The sequence below is a fragment of the Mercenaria mercenaria genome, chromosome 3 (genome assembly GCF_021730395.1).
Source record: "Mercenaria mercenaria strain notata chromosome 3, MADL_Memer_1, whole genome shotgun sequence".
In the NCBI taxonomy this organism is placed as follows: domain Eukaryota; kingdom Metazoa; phylum Mollusca; class Bivalvia; order Venerida; family Veneridae; genus Mercenaria; species Mercenaria mercenaria.
In genome coordinates this window covers 48,110,383-48,133,776 of record NC_069363.1, presented here as the reverse complement: position 1 = coordinate 48,133,776, position 23,394 = coordinate 48,110,383, and the positions used below count along the sequence as shown (strand labels likewise).

Below are 23,394 nucleotides of genomic sequence, written 5' to 3'. Positions count from 1 at the left end.
AGGCGCTTAGACACACCCTTAGAACTGAATTTATAATCCTGCTCTGTGCTTTTTACGATGTAGGTCTTAGAGCAGAGACCTATCATCTCCTCGCCTTCGTATTCCGTTTAGAAGAGTCCAGACACTCTTTTGTCATATTTGGCGTGCTTGTCGCAGCATTCGCGGGGAAACCAGCGGTCTCCAACGGGATTGTACTTATTGTCGCACAGTCCCGTGAGTCCATGCTGGTATTCCGCCAGCTTTTCGGGCTTTACGATCTCCTGGATACTCGACGCTGATAAAGCCATGTAGACAGAGTCCTGAAATGAGAAAATAATTATCCGTGAAACAAATCGAAACAATAACATTTTGCGTTCATATGCCTAACGAATCATTTCGATTGAAAAATGGTGTCCATCTCCATATATTCAAAGTCGGAGCGGTCCACGTATTTGTCCAAAAGGTCGTAATAAAACTGCAGCATCCTTAGTTTGGCGTACTGCAGAATAAAGAAACCCAGATGCACGGGGAGGTCGAGTTTGATTTTTTGCTTAGCCGCCTCCACTTCGTAATATTGATCGTCGTCGTCCAGACAAATAGTTTGTCTGAACTGCGGTTTGTTGACCTCGAAGCACGCCCTGTTCTCCCTTTCCACGTAAAACACATTGCGGTGTTTGGTTTTATCCATTATCATTGAACCGTAACTGAAAACATTTATTAAATGATGAAAAAGTAATATGTAAATAAAGTTCTTTTAAATAATAATAAAAGAAATCTATATAGATAAAAATACAAATAAATTACCATGAAAAGTAACTAGCAAACTAAATAAATGAATAAATAGATACACTTACCCGCTATTGCCTATGAGCTTCATGGTGTCGGCGATGATAGTCATGTCTTTGCACGCGTCCCCGGCACGCCTGGCGTCGCTGACTTCCTCCACGAAACTCTCGAAGCAAGCTTTCTTCCTGAATTCAACCACCTGATAGATTTTAGACACTTGAAGTCCATTATCTAAGTACCATTTAAGGAGTGGTGTTGCGAGCAGGATTTGGCGAGCTTTAGTACCACCCACCAGAAGTCGTCTTGGTTTGTCACTCAGCTGGTATTCCCAGACGTGGGCTCTCATATGCTCCCCGATATCGTTAAACCCAACTTCCGTATTGCAGAAAATGGGGCACATTTCCTCGAAATATTGCTGGGGAGATAAAGATATGTGGGACTTTTCACAACCCCATTCTTCCGGGACCTCGATGTCGCACTCTACCATGCCAAAAAACTCGCCAGTTCGAACCCCGTTTAAAATTTGGTTTTCGGTCACTTTACCGCGGTGTTTTTGACAAAATGTAGGGCGACACTGATTCCGAATCCAGTAGATTTTGGGATGGGTTTTACAATAATCCCGGAACTCGCACTCCCACATCTCCACGACGTTGAAGCCCATGCGGCGCAGTTGAGCCACCTTTTTTCCGTCCTTTCCATCAAAGCGTCTTTGATTTTATACCATCTTTCGTTGGTGACGTTTTTGGTGACGTCACATTGGTGTCCGTGGTGGTAACAACCCTAAGGGAGACAATAAAAGGGGAGATAATAAGAGGGGAGATAATTATGATAATAAAAGTGATATTACTATGCATGGTAATATAAATAATTATTTTAATAGAGATAATGAATAAGGATAATTACCTGAAATTCGTAGATGGTCTTGGTCTCGGAGTCATAACCATCTACGGGGTATTTTCCGAAGCGGATCTCCTTGCCGTGATTCCTTTGGTGGAGGATATGGGTCCCTTCGTACAAGTTTAAATAATTCAGCCAGTTAAACGCCTACATGTACTGATCCCTATGTTCCGGTTTAAAAGCGTTTTCGACTCTACGACGCACGAACATGCCTTCTGGCATAGCCTGTTCAATTGCCCACAGGTACAAGGCATTAGCGTCGTACCCCACCACCTTTTCACAAGGTTTACCTCCCCTGATTTTCGTCTATCCTGATTGGTGGTGACGGGGATAGAAAATGATGGAAGGACATAAAATGATATAATAGATATATTATTACACTAAATAAGAAAGAAAGCCAACAACAATAATAAAAAATAAATGAATAAATAAGAATGAATAAATAAATAAATAAATAAACCTACCTCCGACGATGTTATTTTTGATGGTGGCATGGAGGTCGGCGTTCTTCCAATCAATCAATGAAAATTCGGCTCCCTTTTCTGTCGCTGATTTAAAAAGGAGCTGTCGGGCTATACCTGGCACACTCATGGCCGTCTTGAGCACGTCGATGCCTTTATCGAAATAAAACTTTTGTAGACGTTCCACTGCCGTAACGAAGGGACCCACATCCAGGTTATTATACCAGACAAGAAAATCTTTAAATGTGGACATGTTTAATTCCGCCCACACTTTCTGGCAAAAGGTATAATCCACCTCTGAGATATTCTCATTTTTAAGGGCGCTGTAAAAGGCCTCGTGATGCGGTAACTCAGTATGCTCCAGCTTGGCCGGGTCATCGAACCATTCGTAGGGGAAGAAACCTTTAGCTTCCTCGACCCTATAGGCTTTCAGGAACCCGGCGTAAGATGTCCCAGGAACCAAAAAGTGTCTAATATCCAGGAACCGGAAGCGGTCGGTCGTCAGACACGCGTATGAATTGGCTTTTTTGACCATGAACCCGTACTCTTGCTCGTGCATGCGCAGATATTTGGCCAGCTTTTGTTTTACTAAATTCAGGTCGTATTTGGCGCTGAAAATAATCAATTAAATAATAATAGTCCTAAACACTACTAGTAAATATTTTTTTACAAATGCTTTCGGTGCTTTGGTTTTTAAATGAAGACCTACGTGTTATAAGTACTTTCGGTACTTTGATTTTATAGTAAACATTTATGCAATTTTCGGCGCCTAGCGGCTTTTACGATTGAATTTAAAAAGTGTTTTCAGTACTTTGATTAAGCTAAATGAATAGTTACCTGTTAAAGCCGAGTACGGGCAACGAGGACATGTACGCTTTCAGTTTGCCGTAAAGAAGTTTCGTCTTTTCGACTTCTTTCGCGCCTTCCACGCCATCTTCATGAGATTTAGAGTCTTTAGAGACTCCAAATATTTTTTCAGTTTTTCTAAATATTGGCCCCAATTTTAGTCGGCGTACTTGGCGGCCGCTGATTGTATTTTGGTTAAGGCTTCCACCATTTCATTCAGTAATTCGTCTTGCTCCGCGTTGACGATACACACGGGTTCCTTGTGAGAGGGGACGTTTGAGCAGACGCTGACGCTGATGGATGCGTGCTGGTGGGTCCATTCCAGTTTCTCCGTGGCGTCACTTTCTAGTTTAAGCAGCATGGATTCGAAATCGAATACGGCGAACCACGGATACGTACGATCGTCTTTGGGCACGACGATGCCGATCTCCACCAGTTCATCGAACACGGTGCGCTGCTCCTTGTAGAATCCACCCGGGTATTCGAACTCGGTCTTTTTGTCGCAGATTTTGGCGTGCTGCTTAAAGTTACCATGGTGATCGAACATCCGGTCGCATAGTTCGCACTGAAATGTCTTGGCGTAGTTGGCGAATTGCATAACGTACGAGCAGTGGTTTTCGTACTGGTTCACGTACATGGTGTCCGCGTATCTGTCCGTAGACTTAAAGACGGGTATCACGACCCCGTCTTCGTGCAGACAGTACATGTGTACGTTCAACTTGAAACGCTGCTCGAACTCAGGGAGGTCTCGCAGTTGAAGTCCTTTAAATTGGGAGGTCGGAGTTACATGGACTGAAGTTCGACCGCCTAGAAAATCTTCGTATTCTCGTTGATTATGCGACGTTTTCCACTGGTGATAAAGCTCTAACACTTTGGCTTTGTCCACTGACCCGTAGCGGTGTAAACACAGACACCGGAAGAGGCATAAGTTGTCTGTGTAGGGGTGAAATGTGACGGGGTCCTTGTATAGTGGCACGATTGACATGTTTCTGGTAATGTAAACCGGAAGCCCAGCATTTTCAACGGCGCCCAGTGAAAAGTTGGTGTTGAAGACTTTGACCCTAATATTGGTCGGAAGTACGAGCCTCGATACTCCCGTTCTCGTGTATCCAGGGTTCCCGACCTTGGGCAAACGGTTCCGGGTGCATGCCGGCGCCAACTTGGTAATGTCATTCGATCGTATGAGTGCAAGGCCCAACGATCTGGAAAATGGGCAGGACACCGACGACATTTATAGGTACTGGGTCCGGCTCCGGGATTCGAGCCGCCAGCTGATAGGCCGCCGCCGTGCTGCCTGGCGTTATGCGCTTGTAATTGTTTCTGGTGCTGGAATTTGGCGTCGCAGCGCTGACAGTTGTAAGTAGAAGGTCCGGTCTGCGGGCTTCTGGTTGTTGTTGTTTTCCGAGCCGTCGGCTTGACTTTGTGTTTAAGTTTCTGATGAAACGCTAGTTGCCTTGCCCTTTTCAATACTTCGGGACATTTGTCGCAAGGGAAGGTCACAGACCCGCGACATTTCGACTCGTGCTCTAGGCGCTTGGCATTTCTGGTATAGGCTTTACCGCATTTGCGGCAGGAAAGTAACGCTTTTTCGTGTACGCCTTTCATGTGCTGATTTAAATTGCGTTGTTGGCTAAACTGTTTTCCGCACTGAACGCAAACAAAAGGGGTTTGTTTACCCGCCCCTATTTGACCTCCCGAAGTTCCAGGCAGAACATTGGAGTCTATCTCCCTCCTGAAATAGATAAATGATGTTATAAACTTGAGGGGGAAAAAGTCAGTTTTATGCTTTGAAAAAAAATGAATGAATGAATGAATAATGAGTGAGTGAGTGAGTGAGTGAGTGAGTGAATGAATGAATGAATGAATGAATGAATGAATGAATGAATGAATGAATAATGAATGAGTGAGTGAGTGAGTGAGTGAGTGAGTGAGTGAGTGAATGAATGAATGAATGAATGAATGAATGAATGAATGAAGCGCGTTTATTTTGATGATCAGAAGATTTTTCCGAGGATTTTGATAATTCCAATAAATTATCGGCATCGTCCGTAGTCCGTTGTGTTGGAGATCCGGGTAATACTTCGGGACATTTGTCGCAAGGATAGGCCACAGACCCTCGACATTTCGGCTCGTGCTCTAGGCGCTTAGCGTGTCTGGTATAGGTTTTACCGCATTTGCGGCACGAACGTAACGCTTTTTCGTGTACGCCTTTCATGTGCTGATTTAAATTGCGTTGTTGGCTTAACTGTTTCAAGCACTGGACGCAAGTAAAAGGGGTTTGTTTAAGAACTTTGATTTTAACGCACCTTTAAATTACTTCAGTACGTTTAGCGCTTTGATTTGTTAACGTATAACATTTTCAGTTAATTCAGTATCCTTCAGCGCTTTTATTGTTTACTCTTTTCGTTTTGATTTAGTATAATACTTATACATAATTTGGGGGGTTTCGTTCTACCATTATAACTTTGTAAAGTTTTTACTTGTATTTACACTTTGATCCCCTCTATAGCCAATTCTGCCAGTCTTCGGGATTGCATTAGGGCAACGAAGGGCACCGAGCTGGTTATAATGATCTTCCATTTTGTAACAAGGAAAGTCTTCTCCGACTGAAAAAATAAAAGTACTTTCAACGCTTTGATTACAGCCACTCAAATGTTGAGTTTTACAATTTAAAGAACATTAATTTTAACGTTCTTTTACATTACTTCAGTACGTTTAGCGCTTTGATTTTTTAACGTATATCATTTTCAATTATTGTTTTTTCTACAACAGAGATTAGTTTTCGTTACTCCGATGACAATTCTTAATTTAATCCCGATTGTCAACGATTGCGCATTGAAGGGGATTAAGTATCTTGAAATAAATGTAAATGAAACGAAAATCCGTGTATTTATAAAATTGAATACAAAAACAAAACATTAATTGTTTGACCCTCTGGATGTTTCCGTATTATTGTACGAATCTGAGATATTGGGTATCTATAACCATAAAGATGTTGTTAAACTACATTTAAGATTTCATATAGGTAATGGTATTTGGTGGAACGGAACAGAACCAACCTTTTTACTTTTCTGATGAAGCTGCCAAAGATTTGAATGTTGTCTACATAGTGGAAAATATTAGTGAATTTATTGTTTGCGATTACCTCCTTTTATCGCTATAACTAAGAAGTCCATGTGTGATATTGAAGGTAGAGATTTTCTGTTCGTGTAATTATGTATTTCATCTAAACAGGCATTTGATTTATCTGATTTTTGAACATTTAACTTTCAAATTCATTTTTAAATTTGCACCGGTTGACTGGATATTGTTGAAGAATAAACGCACATGTTAGTGCTATGTATCATACTGTTAAATCTGGTAAATAAGCGTATACGCTTATAATAATTTTAGTGACACTTTTATGCGCCTATTTTTGATATGCGCTTATACTTAAGCCATAACTATGCGCTTAATTTTGATATGCGCTTATAGACAAGCCATGTGCGCCTACTTATGATATATTGGGAATATTGCTTACCATGGTTGAGAAAACGAAGATAAAACATGGTCATGAACGTGCACAGTGAACTACTTCCTTTTATTGCATAGGCCTACAGTATTTATACATAATGAAAGCAAAATGAACTTCATAATTTGCAAAATATGTCCAATCTCTCGGACCATTCAATAATTGTTTAACACTAAGATTGTAGCATTGTATCCATACATTTTTCAAAAATTTACAAAAGAATGACAAACTGTTATGACAACGCAAACAACTTTTCTGGTATTCAAACTTTTACTTTAGTTTGCTGAAAACATTTGCTATTCTAAAAGCATGATTATCATAAACAGTTATCGTTTATCAGACAATAGACGTTATAATCTTTTAACAGGTAAGAAAACTTGTCACCTGTATTTATAATAAACAATTATCACGGTATAATACCACGAATTACGTCTTTTTTCTGCATCTGTTGTTTGTTTACCTGTAATCGGATATGCGCCTACTTTTGAAACAAAATTATGGTAAGGGCATGACATGCGCTAATTATCCAATACGGAATAACGGTAAGGCCGTATGCGCTTACTTTTGATATGCGCTTATATTCGAATATGCGCTTATTTACCAGATTCTACAGTAGTCGTAAAATGAAAAGAAAAAGATATAAACATCACCTTGCATTTGTAAAATCGGTTGAGGGTGTTATGTTTTAGGTAAGCTTTCTAAACACTGAAAAAATCGTACAAAATAACCTTGAACAACGCAATATAAAATGTTTTCGTCCTCTAAGGTTACAGATAGTGGTTTATTGTTTGATTTTTGACTGCTATTACTTGTACTATATCATAGTAATACAGGTTAATTGTTCGATATTAAAGTATAGATACATAGAACACGTGTTAAAGGTTCGCCTTAGAGTGAAAATATTATATTATAAAAGTTTTGTGACAACATTGTGAAAAATTGTCGTTTATTAATTTATTAGTTTATTGTCTCTTTTGAAAATTATTATGTACTCTCTCTGCTCCATATTATATAATGCTTTCACTTGCTGTAGGCATTGTATTTATGCAATAAATCGAAACTGAATTGAACTTAATGTACGCACAGCTAATCTCAAGCAGGTATAGCACGCGCTAAAAAATATGAAAAATCTGTAATCCCTTGTTCATATAGTAAATGGCAGTGGCTAGGTAGCCGGTTCCGGCCACCTAGACCTTTAGTCTACGTAGCCGGTTCCGGCTACCTAGACTAAAGGTCTAGGTAGCCGGCTCTATATATACATATCATATATGAACATGTAAGTAAAGGTAGCCGGCTTTAATAAACTGTATCTATAAAGGATTATAAGGATCATTATATTAGTTAAATAAAATACATTTCTTCTGATTTATTATTATTTATTGTTTGTGTTTTACCTGTTTATTTTGCCGTATTTACGCACTCATATCGGCGAACATTTTGTTATGTTAGAATGTACTCGATACATATTCGAGATACAGCGATTCATTCCTAAAAGAACCCGCCCGCTTAGCTCAGTAGGTAGAGCGTCGGTCTACGGATCGCGGGGTCGTGAGTTCGATCCTCGGGCGGGGCGTATGTTCTCCGTGACTATTTGATAAACGACATTGTGTCTGAAATCATTAGTCCTCCACCTCTGATTTATGTGGGGAAGTTGGCAGTTACTTGCGGAGAACAGGTTTGTACTGGTACAGAATCCAGGAACACTGGTTAGGTTAACTGCCCGCCGTTACATGACTGAAATACTGTTGAAAAACGGCGTTAAACCCAAAACAAACAAACAAACAAACATTCCTAAAAGAAAACAAAACAAACAGTTTTAAAAAGGCAAAACAAAGAGCATCATCGTATATTAAATGATGCGACTCTACTGAACATAACGACGTTGGATAATTTCGTGTGCCTTTTTAAGTGAACATTTTAAGTGATCATTACTTTCGCACTTCTATGTGCGCCTTTAATTAATTAACTAATTACTTACTAATTTCTCCTCCGATTTGTCTACAATTCAATGATCTTTATTGGTTCTAATTGTTTGTTTGAACATATGAGCTCTTTATTCTAAGGTAGCGTGATAAATGTGAAATGTAAAATTACATAATTACATGTATATATCAAAAGACCTAATTCTAAAGGATCGCCGACAATTGAAATCATCGATCAAAACTGGTGTTTTTTTTTACATTTATAACAAACTACAAAAATTCATTTAAAATTTTACTTTTAATTATAAACATGCCATTTAAACACGCCGATGACGATAACGACACTTTGATCATTTGTTGATAACATAACAAAATATCGGCCGATATGATACGAGTGCATAAATACGGCGAAATAAACAGGTAAATCACAAATAGTAAATAATAAGTCACAAAAATGTAATTAATTTAACTAATATAATGATCCTTTATAACAAAAGTTATTAAAGCCGGCTACCTTGACTTACGTGTTAATATATGATATGTATATATATAGAGCCGGCTACCTAGACCTTTAGTCTAGGTAGCCGGAACCGGCTACCTAGCCACTGCCATAGTAAAAATATTCGTGATAAATTATGAATAACATTTCCAATACATTAGTAACACGTTATCCTAAATCTTTTCTAAAAGACTTCTTATATGATGAGCTTGTTTTGTTCTTAAGTTTTCCACTTTTTATTTTAAAAATCTGAGTCCCTTTGAGAAAACTTGAGAAGTCATAATTCGCATATACTTTACTACACAATGACTGGCTCGGGGGCAAATAGGTCACACTTCCAATTAACAGGCTCTGGTGTCATAAAAAGATACCTTTGTTTTTCTGTTTAGTGTGACAATATGTTTTTCAAATGTTATTACATAGCAAAATTATTTTTTGACAAGTTAAATTTCCATTGAATGTAATAAAAAAAACGTATTTCACATCTATTTATAATTACCAGAGTCCGGCGGTTCAGAAGACTGTCAAAAATTGGTGAAATTGTTGTGTAAGGACTTGTTAAAACTTGAAGATGCAGAAACATTTGTGTTTGAAAGGGTTCATAGACTTGGCAAGCGAAATGACACAAGGATACGTCCAATACTTGCAAAATTTCGGTTCATGGAACAGCGGGACCGGGTTCGAGCCACATCATTTGACCTAGCGGATGACCTCAAGAGATCTGAGCGGGGTGTAGGAGTGCAACTGCCACGATCTGTACGAGAGGCGAGGAGACCACTTTATTCAGTCATGGAAAAAGCCAAAAAGGATGGAAAATCTGTGAAATTTATCGGTAAAAAACTCTTAATAGACAATGTAGAATACAAACCAGGCACGGTTGATATGGAACATTAGGGGGGTCAGGAAGAGTCACCCCTGAAAGTACTGTCGTGGAATGTTCACGGATTAAAACAAAACATTGTAGATCCTGACTTTTTACAGTATATATCGGAATTCGATCTAATTTTCTTTAATGAAACGTGGATATCACGAAACGAACTCTTGACATTTGACATTGAAAATTATACATGTGTTCAAATTCCAGGTAAAAAATCAGTGAACACTGTCAAAGGTAGAACTAGCGGTGGAATCTCATTTTACTACAAAAACAATTTAAAACATTATGTAAAAATTGTACAGACAAACCAGTTTGGTATCATTTGGGTAAAATTAGATCAGCAGTTATTCTCTTTTGATGAACACGTTTATATTTGCCACATGTATATACCTCCGTACAATTCAAATGTATTACAAACTCAGGATTTTGATTTTTTTGATAACCTAGAGCTTGACATTATTAAATACAATGATTTGGGCAAGGTGTATGTTACTGGTGATATAAATAGCCGCACGTCTAGTTTTTTAGATTACTTCATTTTTGATAAATATATTGATCAAAATCTATCATTTGAAAGCAGAGTTAAAATCCCAGATCGTGTAAACAAAGACCACGTGGTCGACAATAATGGGCGTCGCCTATTGGATACATGTATAACTACTGGGTTAGTTAGAGCCAATGGACGCGTTTCACGTGACCGCGACATAGGTGATTTTACATACTGCTCCGTAAGAGGGCAAAGCACGTTAGATTACTTGATTGGTAACTACGAAGATTTAGAAGTACTTAGTATTTTCGAGATTTTAGAGTTTAATGAGTTTTCAGACCATGCCCCTATATCGTTTAGTTGGCCAAGAAAAACAAAAAATTCTCATTCTGACATATCCTACGCTAATACACCGGTAAAGAAGGAAAGAAGGCTGGTTTGGGATAGTGATAAAGTTTTTGATTATAAAAACAAACTCATGAATAATAATGAGCAACTACAACATTTCACTACCGATATAGTTACCGAACCAATTGATCACGTGGTAAACGGATTTTCGAAACTATTGTATTCAGTGGCGAATGAGATTTTCGGTAAAACCAGTAATAGTAAAAATAGCCAAAGCGGCGGACAGAAAAGGCAGAATAAAAAATGGTTCGACGAAGACTGTTATTTAGCTAAACGCCAATTTAAACGCGCGCGTAATAGTTTTAGTAGAAATAAGGACGAAATTTCGCGAGAAAATTTTATCTCATCTCGTACAAATTATAACAGAACGAAGAAAAAGGCGAAAAGAAAATACAAAAGGGAAGAGGGGAAACGTATAAATGATATGGCGGCATCAAACCCACGCATGTTTTAGAAAAATATTAAAAAGTCCTTAAAAAAAAACAGGAAGTAAACCGGATTCACTCTTAATAAATGATCTATTGCAGCATTTTAAAACTTTATCTGGGGAATCACGAAATGATGAGGGCACGCATACATATGAGGATATGCCAAATATTACAAAGATAGATCTAGATAAGGATTTTTCTGAGCAAGAAATTAGAGCGGCAGTCTTTTCACAGAAAAACAATAAAAGTCCTGGTATTGATGACATCTCAGCAGAAATGATTAGAAGTTCTTTTGAAATTATATCCCCATTACTACTGAATTTATACAATCGTATTTTTTCAACGGGAAATTATCCTCGTACATGGGGTGAAGGTATCATATCGCCAATCTTTAAAAAGGGAGATCCAAACGATGCAAGTAACTACAGAGGAGTCACATTGATTAATGTTCTTGCTAAAATATATTCGCAACTTTTATTGAACAGATTAACGAAATGGTCAACGGAATATGAGAAAATATCTAATAACCAGTTTGGTTTCCAAAAGGGTAAATCTATTGACGACTGTATTTTTATTCTTCATTCTGTTATATCGAAAGTGCTCGCCTCTGGCCAAAAGTTATACTGCATTTTTATTGATTACCAGCAATGTTTTGATAGAGTTGATAGAGCATTTCTTTGGCAGAAACTCATAAATGAAAATATTAGTAGCAAACTAGTTCAAGCAATTAAGTCAATGTATGCCATGGTAAAATCATGTGTCCGGTATAATTCAGAATATTCCGAATTCTTCACGTCCGAAATAGGCTTAAAACAGGGATATCCGAGTTCTCCTCTACTCTTCATGCTATTCGTGAACGATATCTCAGATAATATTAATTCTGATCTATATGATATTTTCACTTATAATGAAATAAAGTTTTTCCATCTGTTATATGCTGATGACAAAGCACTTTTTGCGAAGTCACTAGAAACGCTACAACTCATGCTTACAGATGTTGAAATGTTTTGTAATGTTTGGGGTCTTAAAATAAATACAACGAAAACCAAAGCAATGATATTCGAGAAAGGGCGACATACAACATTTGATTTTTACATATATAATTCAAAAATAGAGATAGTGAATTCATTTAAATACTTGGGAATTACTCTGTTTAAAAATGGTTACTGGTCTAGAACCCAAAAAAGTATTGCTCAGCATGCATCATTTGCATTGTACAATTTATTGAAAGTATTCAGAAATATAGAATTACCTGTGTCACAGGAATTTAAGCTATTTGACACCCTAGTTGCATCAGTTTTAAATTTTGGAGCTGAAATATGGGGTTTTCATACTGCAAAAGAGGTAGAATTAATACACACAAAATTTTTTGTGTTGATCATATTTTCATATACCATGCAAAATTTTAATAAATAACGTAGTATCTTCTTTTTCCGTTCTGTATTTTACATTATTGAAAAACAGAATTAAACCAAGTTGTTACTCTGTATGTAACCTGATAAATATAAAGATGACTATATTTGTTGTTGTTGTTTTACCGGTACTAAAATTAGTGCAAAATAAATAACCCTTCCCACGTTTTTGCAGTAGATCTCTGATCTTTAATCCTTGTTTTTTTATGATCGGCACCTCCCGTGATACGATAAGAGGAAATAGCCGAACCATAACGATCTGCAACACTGGCTAAAAAATATCCGATAGTGACCGATAATTAGCTAGACGGTCTAAGGGAGACAACAATTTATAGCGTTGATCTCGATAAACCAGGAAAGATAATAGAATCGATTTTTGCCCAGTTCTTCAGTATGTATGCAGTACATGACTTTGTAACTTTGTGTTAGATTTTATAAATTCTTAGACAGGAAAACCGAAAAAATTGCAGACGGCCCGTCGGAGGTAAGTTCTTTCACAATTCTTAAAATTATGGGGAATAAATAAGATAATGATAAACATGTAGATAATAATAAAGTAAATGCGCTTACCGCTATATCTCGTTTTTATTATACAAAATAATCCGTGTTGTATTTTTTTTTTATTTTCAAATTCGCGTTGTCTTTGCAATTTAAGACCTCAATAAATCACGACACAAACTAATAGGAAGGTTTGTCTTTTCGTCTTGGAAACGTTTTGCAGAATGTTCCTCGCTGTCAATGCGGTTTGCTAATAAATACAGACCGCGATAGAGTCACCGGCTTAGGGATAAAGTCGGATTAGAGTCAAAAGGCAATTCCTGAATCATTCTTATGTCCTACTTACGTAAATCCCGCTGCCCCGCTGCTCCATTGCACCATTGCCCCGATTACGAGGGGATTAATTCGGATTAGGGATTATGGCGGCTTAGGGATTAAGTCGGATTAAAATGCCCCGCTGCCCCGCTGCCCCAACTCTGTAATACTCATTGTTATCTGCTACTGTTGTTTGATTTTTTTTCTCAAAACATAAGGCTAAACGTTAAGGCTTTGAATTGATCATTTTGAGCATGTTGTTTTAAATTTTTTAATTTCCACGTAGCCGCTCCTGCAGATAGTTCTACCTATCAAGCTATTGATAAATATTTCATCCCGATTATTGCGGGAATAGCTTCTCTCAATGACGGAAAATTGTAAGATACATGCATATTGTATGATATCAGAAAATGTTATAAGTCTAATAAAATAAATTCAGATCCACTATTTAATTTGAAATTTAGATATAATGTTATTCGAACCATATCATGTATCATTTATAAAAGAGATATAGAAAGAATTCAAGAAACCGATATGTAAGAATATTTAAATACTGGTTTAAAGTAATTAAAGCTAGTAATTGCATTATAAGCACTGTATATGAACGGTTGAAAACCGATATGTATAATAATAAAGTAAACTGGTGTTGTTATGTAAAGGGCATGTTATACGTAAATGGTTTTGGCTATGTATGGGAAATGTCTGCTGTAATAAATGTTAAACAGTTTATACCGTTGTTCAGGCAAAAGCTTATTGACAATTTCATACAAACCTGGAGAAACAGTGTACAAAATAACCAGGTGCTAATTGATTATAAGCATCTGAAATAATACTATGAATATGCAAGTTACCTCAGTATCGAAAGTGATAAAAGATACCGAACATTTTTAACCAAATTCATAATCTCTGCACATTATTTAAAAGTTGAAGCTGGACGTTATGGTCAAACAGAATTGACAGAAATGAACGAACCTGTGATGTCTGTGACATCCAGAGACATAGAAGATGAGTTTCAAATGATATGTGTTTGCCCGCGTTATAAAATGTTGAGAAAACGTTATATTGACAGATATTACTATGAACGACCAAATATGTGGAAATTTATTAAATTTTTGTCATGTACACTTAATACACTTAATAATTTAGCCTGTTTTATTAACTGTGCATTGAAACTAAGAAGAAATACGTTAGAACATTAAATAAGTATTTCAAAATGTATATATTCAAGTACATATTATTTATCAATACCTTATACTGATGATACCTTTATTTTACAATTGGTGAATGTTTTATGTTTTGTATTATAACACAATTAATTGACACTTATAGCGATTACTATATTTTAAATGTTCTGTAAATATGTTTAAATATTTGATGACTTTGCTTAATATGTATATGTTGTAGGGATGAGGAGCTCATGGCTCAAATCTGAATAAAGCTTTCTGTATTCTGTATAAAAACAAGAAAAAAGTATTCAGTATTTACCAAGAAAATTAACATTACATTGAAATTTATTTTCACTAAGCTATGACATACAGATGTATGGATGAATGCAAGGTAGGGTTATTAACTGAGTCATTGATTGTTGTGGTCTCTCGGGTAAGTTCGACCGTACTTAAAATTAAAAATCTGAATATAGCACTAAAGGCTACCTTCCGCCCTACTACCCTATCATATTCTTACTGAAGTTTAATTTGTACAGTGAGTGATTTTCAACAAATGATGTTACAACTATAACAATAAATTGATGTCAGGTTGACATATTAAGATATCATTTCATGATTCAGATACGCAAGTAAAGAAAAGAATTTTTAATAATCTTCAAACGATTTACCAAATATAATACTAAATCAAGTTTTGCAGTCACACTTTAATCGTAATCTAAATCCGTTAAATGAAATAATATATACAATACTGTGGAAAAAATGATCTTAAAATGTATGAAGCGTAATGAATGCCGCAAAGTAAGTTGTTGTTTGGATCTCATTACTTGGTAATATGGGCATAAGTTGCAGTGTCATTGAATTTGTGAAATACAATAGGAATAAAAGCACCTGATAACTCCGTTCGAATAATAGGCAGCAGCCTCATACTGTAAATGAAATGATTTAATGGAAGATATGAAATTCAAAAGATTGCCGTCTTGTTGAAATGGGAAACGCATTTAGCTACTTATATACCACAAAGAATAGCGAAACAATTTTCCGATTCAAACTTTAAACTTCTTTCGGTCACTGATGTGGAGTCTAATTACACGCTTACCATTGCTACGTTAAATACAATACATTGTTCAAGATTGTACGATTAATTTAAACGAATTTATCATACTTGAAAAGTATATACGCGTAAAGCACTTTTAGTTTTCATAGCTTTAAATATGTCCATAATATTTGTGTCAAACAAATTAAGTAATTCATTGTAGATACCAAATTCAAACTTTGATCTTCCCCTTTCATTTTCAAATATGCTCCTTAATTGTAGCATCAGGGCCAAGGATGAGGGCACATGGTGTTGCCCATATATGAAAACAATATTGAAGTACTTTCCATTCAAAAACAAGAGTTTTTAGCAAACAAAGTCAAATGGACCTATAGCAAACCTATCTTAGGCAGCCATCAAAGGGAGCGTGAGCGTGAGCGTGACTGCTTAAGAAAGATGGCTGCTGAAATTAGTTTGTTGATTAGCTACTTAATACAGTTGATCGCTAAGGCAGGATTTACTCTATACCTCTATTGCGGTTTAAAAGATTATATTTTTATCAAATGTGTGCAAAATGTCTCCCTAAATCTTCATTTTAGCTCGACTGTTTGAAGAATAAGGAGAGCTATCCTACTCACAACAGCGTCGTCGTCACACCTTGGTGAAGTTTTTCGTATCAGTTCACATTTTGACAAATTCTTTTTGTCATATAGCTTTGAAACTTTCATCACTTGTGTACAATCACCTTGTCAAGTTTAAGGCTAGAGTACACAACTCTGTCAAGGATTTTGACTGAATTATGGCCGATTTTAACGTACGCATCTTGGTGTTAAGTTTTTCGTACCAGTTCATATTTAGTGTAAACTGTTTTACATATATAGCTTTGAAACTGTGACAAAGCCTAAAAACAAAAAGGGTAAAATATCGAATATTTAGCCTTTATTGCAGCCTCATTACAGGTACAACATGTTTAAACATCAGTATACAGTCATTAAATACATTAGAACTATAAGACACTTTTATATTCTACACTATGTCTACCTCTCACATGTACATGTAATTACGGTGTTAAAACCGAAATGTTGTAAAAGTTGCTAATCGTTAATTAAAAACTGATATAAAATTACATTAAAGCTCAATAAAACAAGAGCTCTCCGTAAGACAGCAAAGACAGCACGCTCGACTTTCCTCAGCTAGAGCTGGGCTTAATTCTATCAAATATCGAAAGAAGCAATAAAACAGATCAGGCGAGGGTATGAGGCTATAGTGCCAATGTTTGCATATATTAGTAAACTGTATTTTTGTAGATTTGTATTTGAGAAGAAAATATAGGACCGTAGCCAGGTTGATTTTTTGGTCTTAAACACCACATACCCCCGCCTCCTCTCCTTCATAAAAACTGTTACAAATCATTTGCGCAAATTATTTAGATTGCATTTTTTTGGTCTCCTACTTACGAGGACATGTTTGTGAAGAATCATCAGACCTCGACGTTTAAGTCGTTCAATTAAGACGTTCCTTTTTTTAATGAAATTTATTAGCAAGTTGAGTGATTGATAAAACACTTCTGTTGCATATGCAAATCTGAAACTCTGGGATACGGTCATAATAGATGTACTTGCATATAGATTTCAAATTTGCTTAATGCAGATTTTGGTACTCCTAGTCCTACAGCTAAGTAAATATTTCACAACTCTCATTCATTTAAGAATTTCTACTGTAGACGCGCACTTTTATTTCACTGTAAATGTTCATCTTGCTTAAATGTAGATGATACCATACTGGTTAATACCAACAAAAGTTTTACCACTATTACAAGAAGTGGATGTCAAGTTAAGATAATTTGGTATCCTTTTATGACTCCAACACTCAAGTAAAGAAATTTTAGTAATCTTCAAAAGATTTATAAGATATAATACTGAATCAAGTTACCGGTCAAAAATGTTTACTGTATCAAAATAACAGAATATGATATCAGATACATTTGCGTCATAATCTAAATGCCGCTAAATGCAAACTAAAAGTACCTAAAATATTATGAAAATATGGTGAAACTGCTTTTAAATGTAAATAGCGAAATGCATACCTATGACAAGGTAAGAGTTTTGCCCTTTTAGTTGCTTGGATTTCGTTACTTGGTCATATGGGCATAAGTTGCAGTGTCATTGCATTTGTAAAACAAAATGAGAGAAAAAGCTCCTAATAACTGCGTTCGAATAATATAAACAGAAAAAACATAATACTGTATATGTAAGGTAATTAAAAAAAAATAGCAGGGACAAACAGCGTATTTTACCAATGGGAGACGTAAGAGAAAAGCTCCTAACTGCGTTCGAATAATATAAACAGAAAAAACGCTAATACTGTAAATGTAAGGTAATTAAAAAAATAGCAGGTAAAAAACACTGTCTTTTATCAATGGGAGACGTACACGTATTTAGCTATTTTTATTCCTAAGAGCGTGGCAGAATAAGTTTCCCGTCAAATTTAGAATTTAAATGATCAATAGCAAAACTCTTCCGGTCGGATGTGTTGAACCCAAAGATAACTTCTTCTTACACGTTTACCCTTACCATTGCTTCAAAATTGTACTCGTGAGTATTTCATACGACTAAAAATTTATATATTTATCATGCTAGAAAAAGTATATTCGTGGAGTACACTTTAAGTCTTACAGCTTTAAATATATCCATAGTGTCTGTCTAAAACAAATTATGTCAAACATTGTAGATACCAGTTTAAACTTTGATCTAACCTAGTATTCAGTTTCAAATAAGCTTCTGTATTGTAGCATCAGCCAAAGTGTTGCCTGCAAGTATATCCAAACAATGTCTTAGTATTTTTTATGCGGCACAATAGAATAGTCAGTTTTGGAAGTTTCTTGACTTGCTACTTAATGTTTAATACCTGTAATTGACCGCTAAGGCTGTATGTACTGTATACTTCTATCACAGATCAACATAAATGTCCTATATATGTAATAAAATAGGTCTGTTAAACCAACCAAATAGCTATTTCCAAATATTCACAAAGGTTGCAGTTTTCATGCGTGTAACATTCGGATCCCGAATTAAAATTCGCATCCCTCCCATCGCCATTTCGTACTTGGGCACTAATTGCCGGAGCAATGATTTACGGAACCTTGGGATCGGGAGGTAGGGGCACTAGAAAAGTTTACATACCTACATTGTCTAACTACTTTATGTCTAATTTCCTACAATATATATATTTTTTTCAAACCTAATTTATTTCAAAGTATGGTTATCATTATAGTTTAATATGTATTTCATTTTTATCAAAATATCATTGACTGAGAACGGCGCGGTTTATTTTTTATTTATTTTGAAGAATATTAAGCGCGAAATTCTTGTTGAAGCAGGCGATAGGTAGAACATGTGGTATCGTGATCAGTTGATGCAACTCCATTTATGCTGTAATCATTAATTGATATGGATTTGAATGTTCTTTTCAACCTAATGAAGTTTTATTTTAATTTCATTTCGCAAACAATTTGTTAAAACGCATTTTCTCTTACCTCTGAAGTGAGTTATACTGATATCAAGTCTTTGTAGCAACATCCTTGTCATTGTATGAAAGAAGAACTTTTTATAGAAAACTAATGTCCTTTTCAGCATGAAGGCAACATCAGACGGAACTTTGATTTTAGGGAAAAGTGTGGTTTTCATTATATCATATATCCTATTTTTGGAGAGCTCCCAGACACCCTCCTATGGAGGAGAGTGGGACACAACCTTCCAAATGAATGCCTGTCGGGGCTTTGCCTTTACTATTCAAATTTACCTAACAAACACGAACAAACGCACATACTCGTTTGCTTCGGTAAAATTTAGTCTCTTGCTACGGCCATGTATAATGTAATTATTCGTGATATTAAAAAATTGGCGGAAAATAGTTTAACAAAACAAAATGAAATAATAGTGCCTCAGTTCGGTTATGCCTTTTAAGATGGTGACTCAAAACATATCCTTTTTTACCTCATAATCTTGGCAGATAAAGAGGGAAGCACCGGCCTCCCTGTGCCTCAGTGTAGCTACGGGCCAGGTGACCTGTGCCATTTTCTGCCCAAATTTGTCTTAGAAACTATGAAAACATTTTTAATCGTAGAAAAAATCATTGTACATCATTAATCAACATAGCTCAAATTAATGCGGAAGAGCATTAGTGCTAGGTGCGTTTTTTTAATTAACTCAAAATTTCGAGTAAGTAACTCGAAATTTTGACTTACGTATGTCGAATTTCGAGTTACTAACCCGAAATGTTGACTAAGTAACTCGAATTTTCCACTTACGTAACTCGAAATTTCGAGTTACTATCTTGCCCTTTTATCCGCAAAATTTGAACATCTGTCCGTCTGTCAAAGGCCAAAAATGTAATGGACGACTTTTGACTCTTCGAAGTGGAATCCATATATTTTACCGAACATGTAGGGACTTGAACATATACTACCATACATCAATGTATGACCTACCATAGCCTCTAGAGCTACTCTAGATTTCAAGGATATATACCCCCATTTACATGTATAGTATGTTCATGTGGTAGGGGCTCGAACTAGGTCGAAAACCTTCCAGATATGGTCAAAATAGTGAAATATTCTAAGTTTGAATACTTCCCGGTCACCTTCTATGATCTCTCCTCAAAATCTAGATGTGTCCAGGTACCCAGTCTTGATCAGACTCATAACTACACTTTCATTTAGGGTATGTCTATATTTCATTGACATATGGGCTCAAACTAGGTCGAAAACCTTCCAGATTTAAACATGGTTTAGGCATCTGAGGTCTTCCTCCAACATAAAAGCTCGGAAGTCGCCATATGAACTATAATTGTGTCGGTGCGACGTTAAGGTGGAATGCGCCTTATTTAAGTTCTTGGGTTCCGTCTCGAAATTTTGTTTAATATAAAATTCAGCATGTTCCTCATATAATGCGTATTTTACATTTTTGATATTTCTGTAAATATTTCCCCTACAAACCTTCAAACACGACCGTTGACGTCCATTTTTGATGAACCATGATTTCACGTCCGTCAGACTGTTTTCGTAAATCATTCTATTCAGTCAACAAGTATCCATTTGCTTGTTACTCATCATATTTTCATTCAAAAATGTCTTTATAATGGTGTATAATTTGTGGAGATCATTTTAATGTTGAAGTCGATACTTACGTTAAAGTAACGTCAGAGCGACAAATATGACGTTGAGTTTTGAATTAAATTTTCTCTTTAATCTTGTCTCATGTAAAACACAAACGATAGAATTTGAGGAAAAACTAACATGATGATGGAAATTTTATTTTCTATCGATTGAAGGAATAAGATTATGGGGGCACCGAATTCATTTTCGCTTAAAATTACGTTACGCTAACCCTGCCCCCAAATAACAACATAGCGCAATTGAACATCTTTTTCCAGTATCTCCTCTTTTCTTCTATAAATCTACTATTTTATTTTTCCTAGTACATTTAAATCAAAATACTCTTTAAAACTCTGCTACCTTCAGCAAAATCATTTCAGCGTAGAACTCAGATTTTAATGTTTAGATTATATTCAATTTAAGAAAAAGCCGCATTACTGTTGTCCTGAATTACATTACTCTACCCCTATCCCAGACTAAAACGTTCAATGGATTTTCTTATGTCTTGTGATAAAGACAAATTCATAACTCATTTTGAGTCCTTTACAACTGTGCAATGATTTCATACAGCATTAAGATTGAAATGATTTATCTCGCAAGTTAATGGTAATACATTAACAGTCCTGTATCAATGCACATTTACAAAAATAAATAAGAAAACGAACGATATAATTAAAATCCTTTATTTGAATTATCTCAGTCTTTTAATTTTATCAATTACCTGTACAGAATTCCATCACATGTGCAGGCCGCTATTTCCGTGCGTAAAACTGGTTACATAAAAAATGAAATTTTATGCATGTAATAGCATAGAGGCAAACAAATAGAATACAACCTTAGAAAATTGAAAAAGCCCCAAGGTAATTTATATCATCATGTTTGAATAAAATTTATTAATTTATTTAACTTTACTACAAATTTTACGTTTGGGAAATATTTCGATTGTTTGGAGAGTAGCCGAACACCCCGATTTCGAATAAAGTGCACCCTCTGTGAATACCCGAGGAGAAACAGAGTACAATTTGTTATACGGAGGCTGTTGCTCTGAAAAGGTTAATTTTTAGTAACTTGGCTAGAACAGAAACACCATCCTTCCCAAAGAAGTTTTAGGCGTAAAGAAGGTTATCCTTGTATTCATAGACACGTAATAAAAACATATTCCATATATAATACTTTTTCCTAACAGTAGAAGCCTATCAAACACCACAAGTATTAGTAAACATTCTGCTAAAACTGTTAAATATTCCACGAAATTAAAAAAAAAAGTTTGCTGTTTTCTATGTTACGGCGGGCAGTTAACCAAGCCAGTGTTCCTGGATTCTGTATTCTCAGCACGTAACGTCCAACTTCACCACATAAATCAGAGTTGGAGGACGAATGAAATCGGACACGTGCCTTCTATCAAGTCGTCATGCCTACCCAGGGATAGAACTCACGGTTCATAGATCTGCGCTCCTTCTACTGAGCTCAGCGGGTGGGGTAAAAGGAAAAAAGAAAATAGCGGTTGTGACTGAGGCTCGCTGTAATTCAACAGCTGTTGATTGTTAAACATGTGTAATTGACGTTGCGTACGTTGTTGGCGAACATCGGAAATTTTTCAGTTTCGTTCACTTCAATGTTTCATGAAATTCGTTTTAGAAATACGGTTGTTTATCTTCTTATATCTCAAGAAAGGAAAAACAATCTCCCTGTTAGTAAATGTGATCGCACTTATGTTTAACAATTAGTAAAAATTTAATTCGACATAAAAACATAGAAAACAACACAAAAACTTCATGTAAGATGTAACAGAATTCACCAATGCGCATTATTTAACGGCTTGGTAAATTCATAAAATTATTTTTTTCCGTCAAATAAGAAGACTCGGTGACGTGACGTTAACTATATTTGACGTCATTGCAGTCATTTGCTGTTCAAAACTTCTTGTAACAAACAGGAAGCAAAAGACAGGTCCAACTTAAAACGTAAGATTTAATGTCTTTCCTCGACAGGATTTGTTAAAATTTCTGTATTTTCTTTAACTATTGTATGCTTTCTACAATATCTATTTTGACAAAAAGTACATAAATTCTACTTTTGAATTAGTAAGTTTTTGTCGTATTTTGACTTTGATAATGACGTATAATATATGTATACTTTAATCTAGCCGCGATGTCACACGTGCCAAAAATGCAAAAAATAAAATTACAAAGTTGTTACGTGCCGAAATATTTAAAGAAATATGTATTTGTTTAAAAAACAGCGACTACAGTCTGAAAGTACATACAATTTAACACATGAAAATTGCAAAATCTAGCCGAGATGTCACAGCCGTGAAATTAATGTAACGTCGACGTTACTTTTGAAAACTAAATGATGTATATGTATTACAATTGTATCTGAACACCGCAATATAATTCACTGTCTGATAAATAATTTGATTGAATAAATATTATAAGTAAATCTATATCAAATATTTCTTTAAATATCGGAACGACATGATTTATGAAAACTGTAGTCCAACCACCCCACGTAATCCCTGTAACGTCTAAACGGCTAAAAACGACGATAACGTCAGTTACGCTAATGTACGCCAACAATGAGCGTAAAGTCAATTCTATGTTGCCATTATCTACATGTGCGACTCAAGAATCGTAACTTTGTACGGAGGACTGGAGGCTCAAACTTGCAACCCCTGCTTTCATATTTACGAGATATTAGCATTTGTACGGGCA

General features: G+C 35.8%; 1 protein-coding gene and 1 pseudogene across 2 annotated transcripts in view; one reads left to right on the top strand and one right to left on the bottom strand.

The window, feature by feature from the left end:
* Positions 1 to 1,702: 1,702 nt before the first annotated feature.
* LOC128555887 (uncharacterized) lies at positions 1,703 to 4,667 on the bottom strand (annotated as a pseudogene).
* An 8,215-nt stretch (positions 4,668 to 12,882) lies between these two features.
* Positions 12,883 to 23,394, top strand: part of LOC123524827 (uncharacterized) — a 35,985-nt gene continuing 25,473 nt past the window's right edge. Inside the window, exon 1 of one of the 2 annotated variants that reach the window (XM_045303329.2) lies at positions 12,883 to 12,997. The gene's annotated coding sequence lies outside the window, so the exon portion shown is untranslated. The remainder of the gene's footprint in view (positions 12,998 to 23,394) is intronic. The other variant, XM_053538398.1, reaches the window with a different exon arrangement.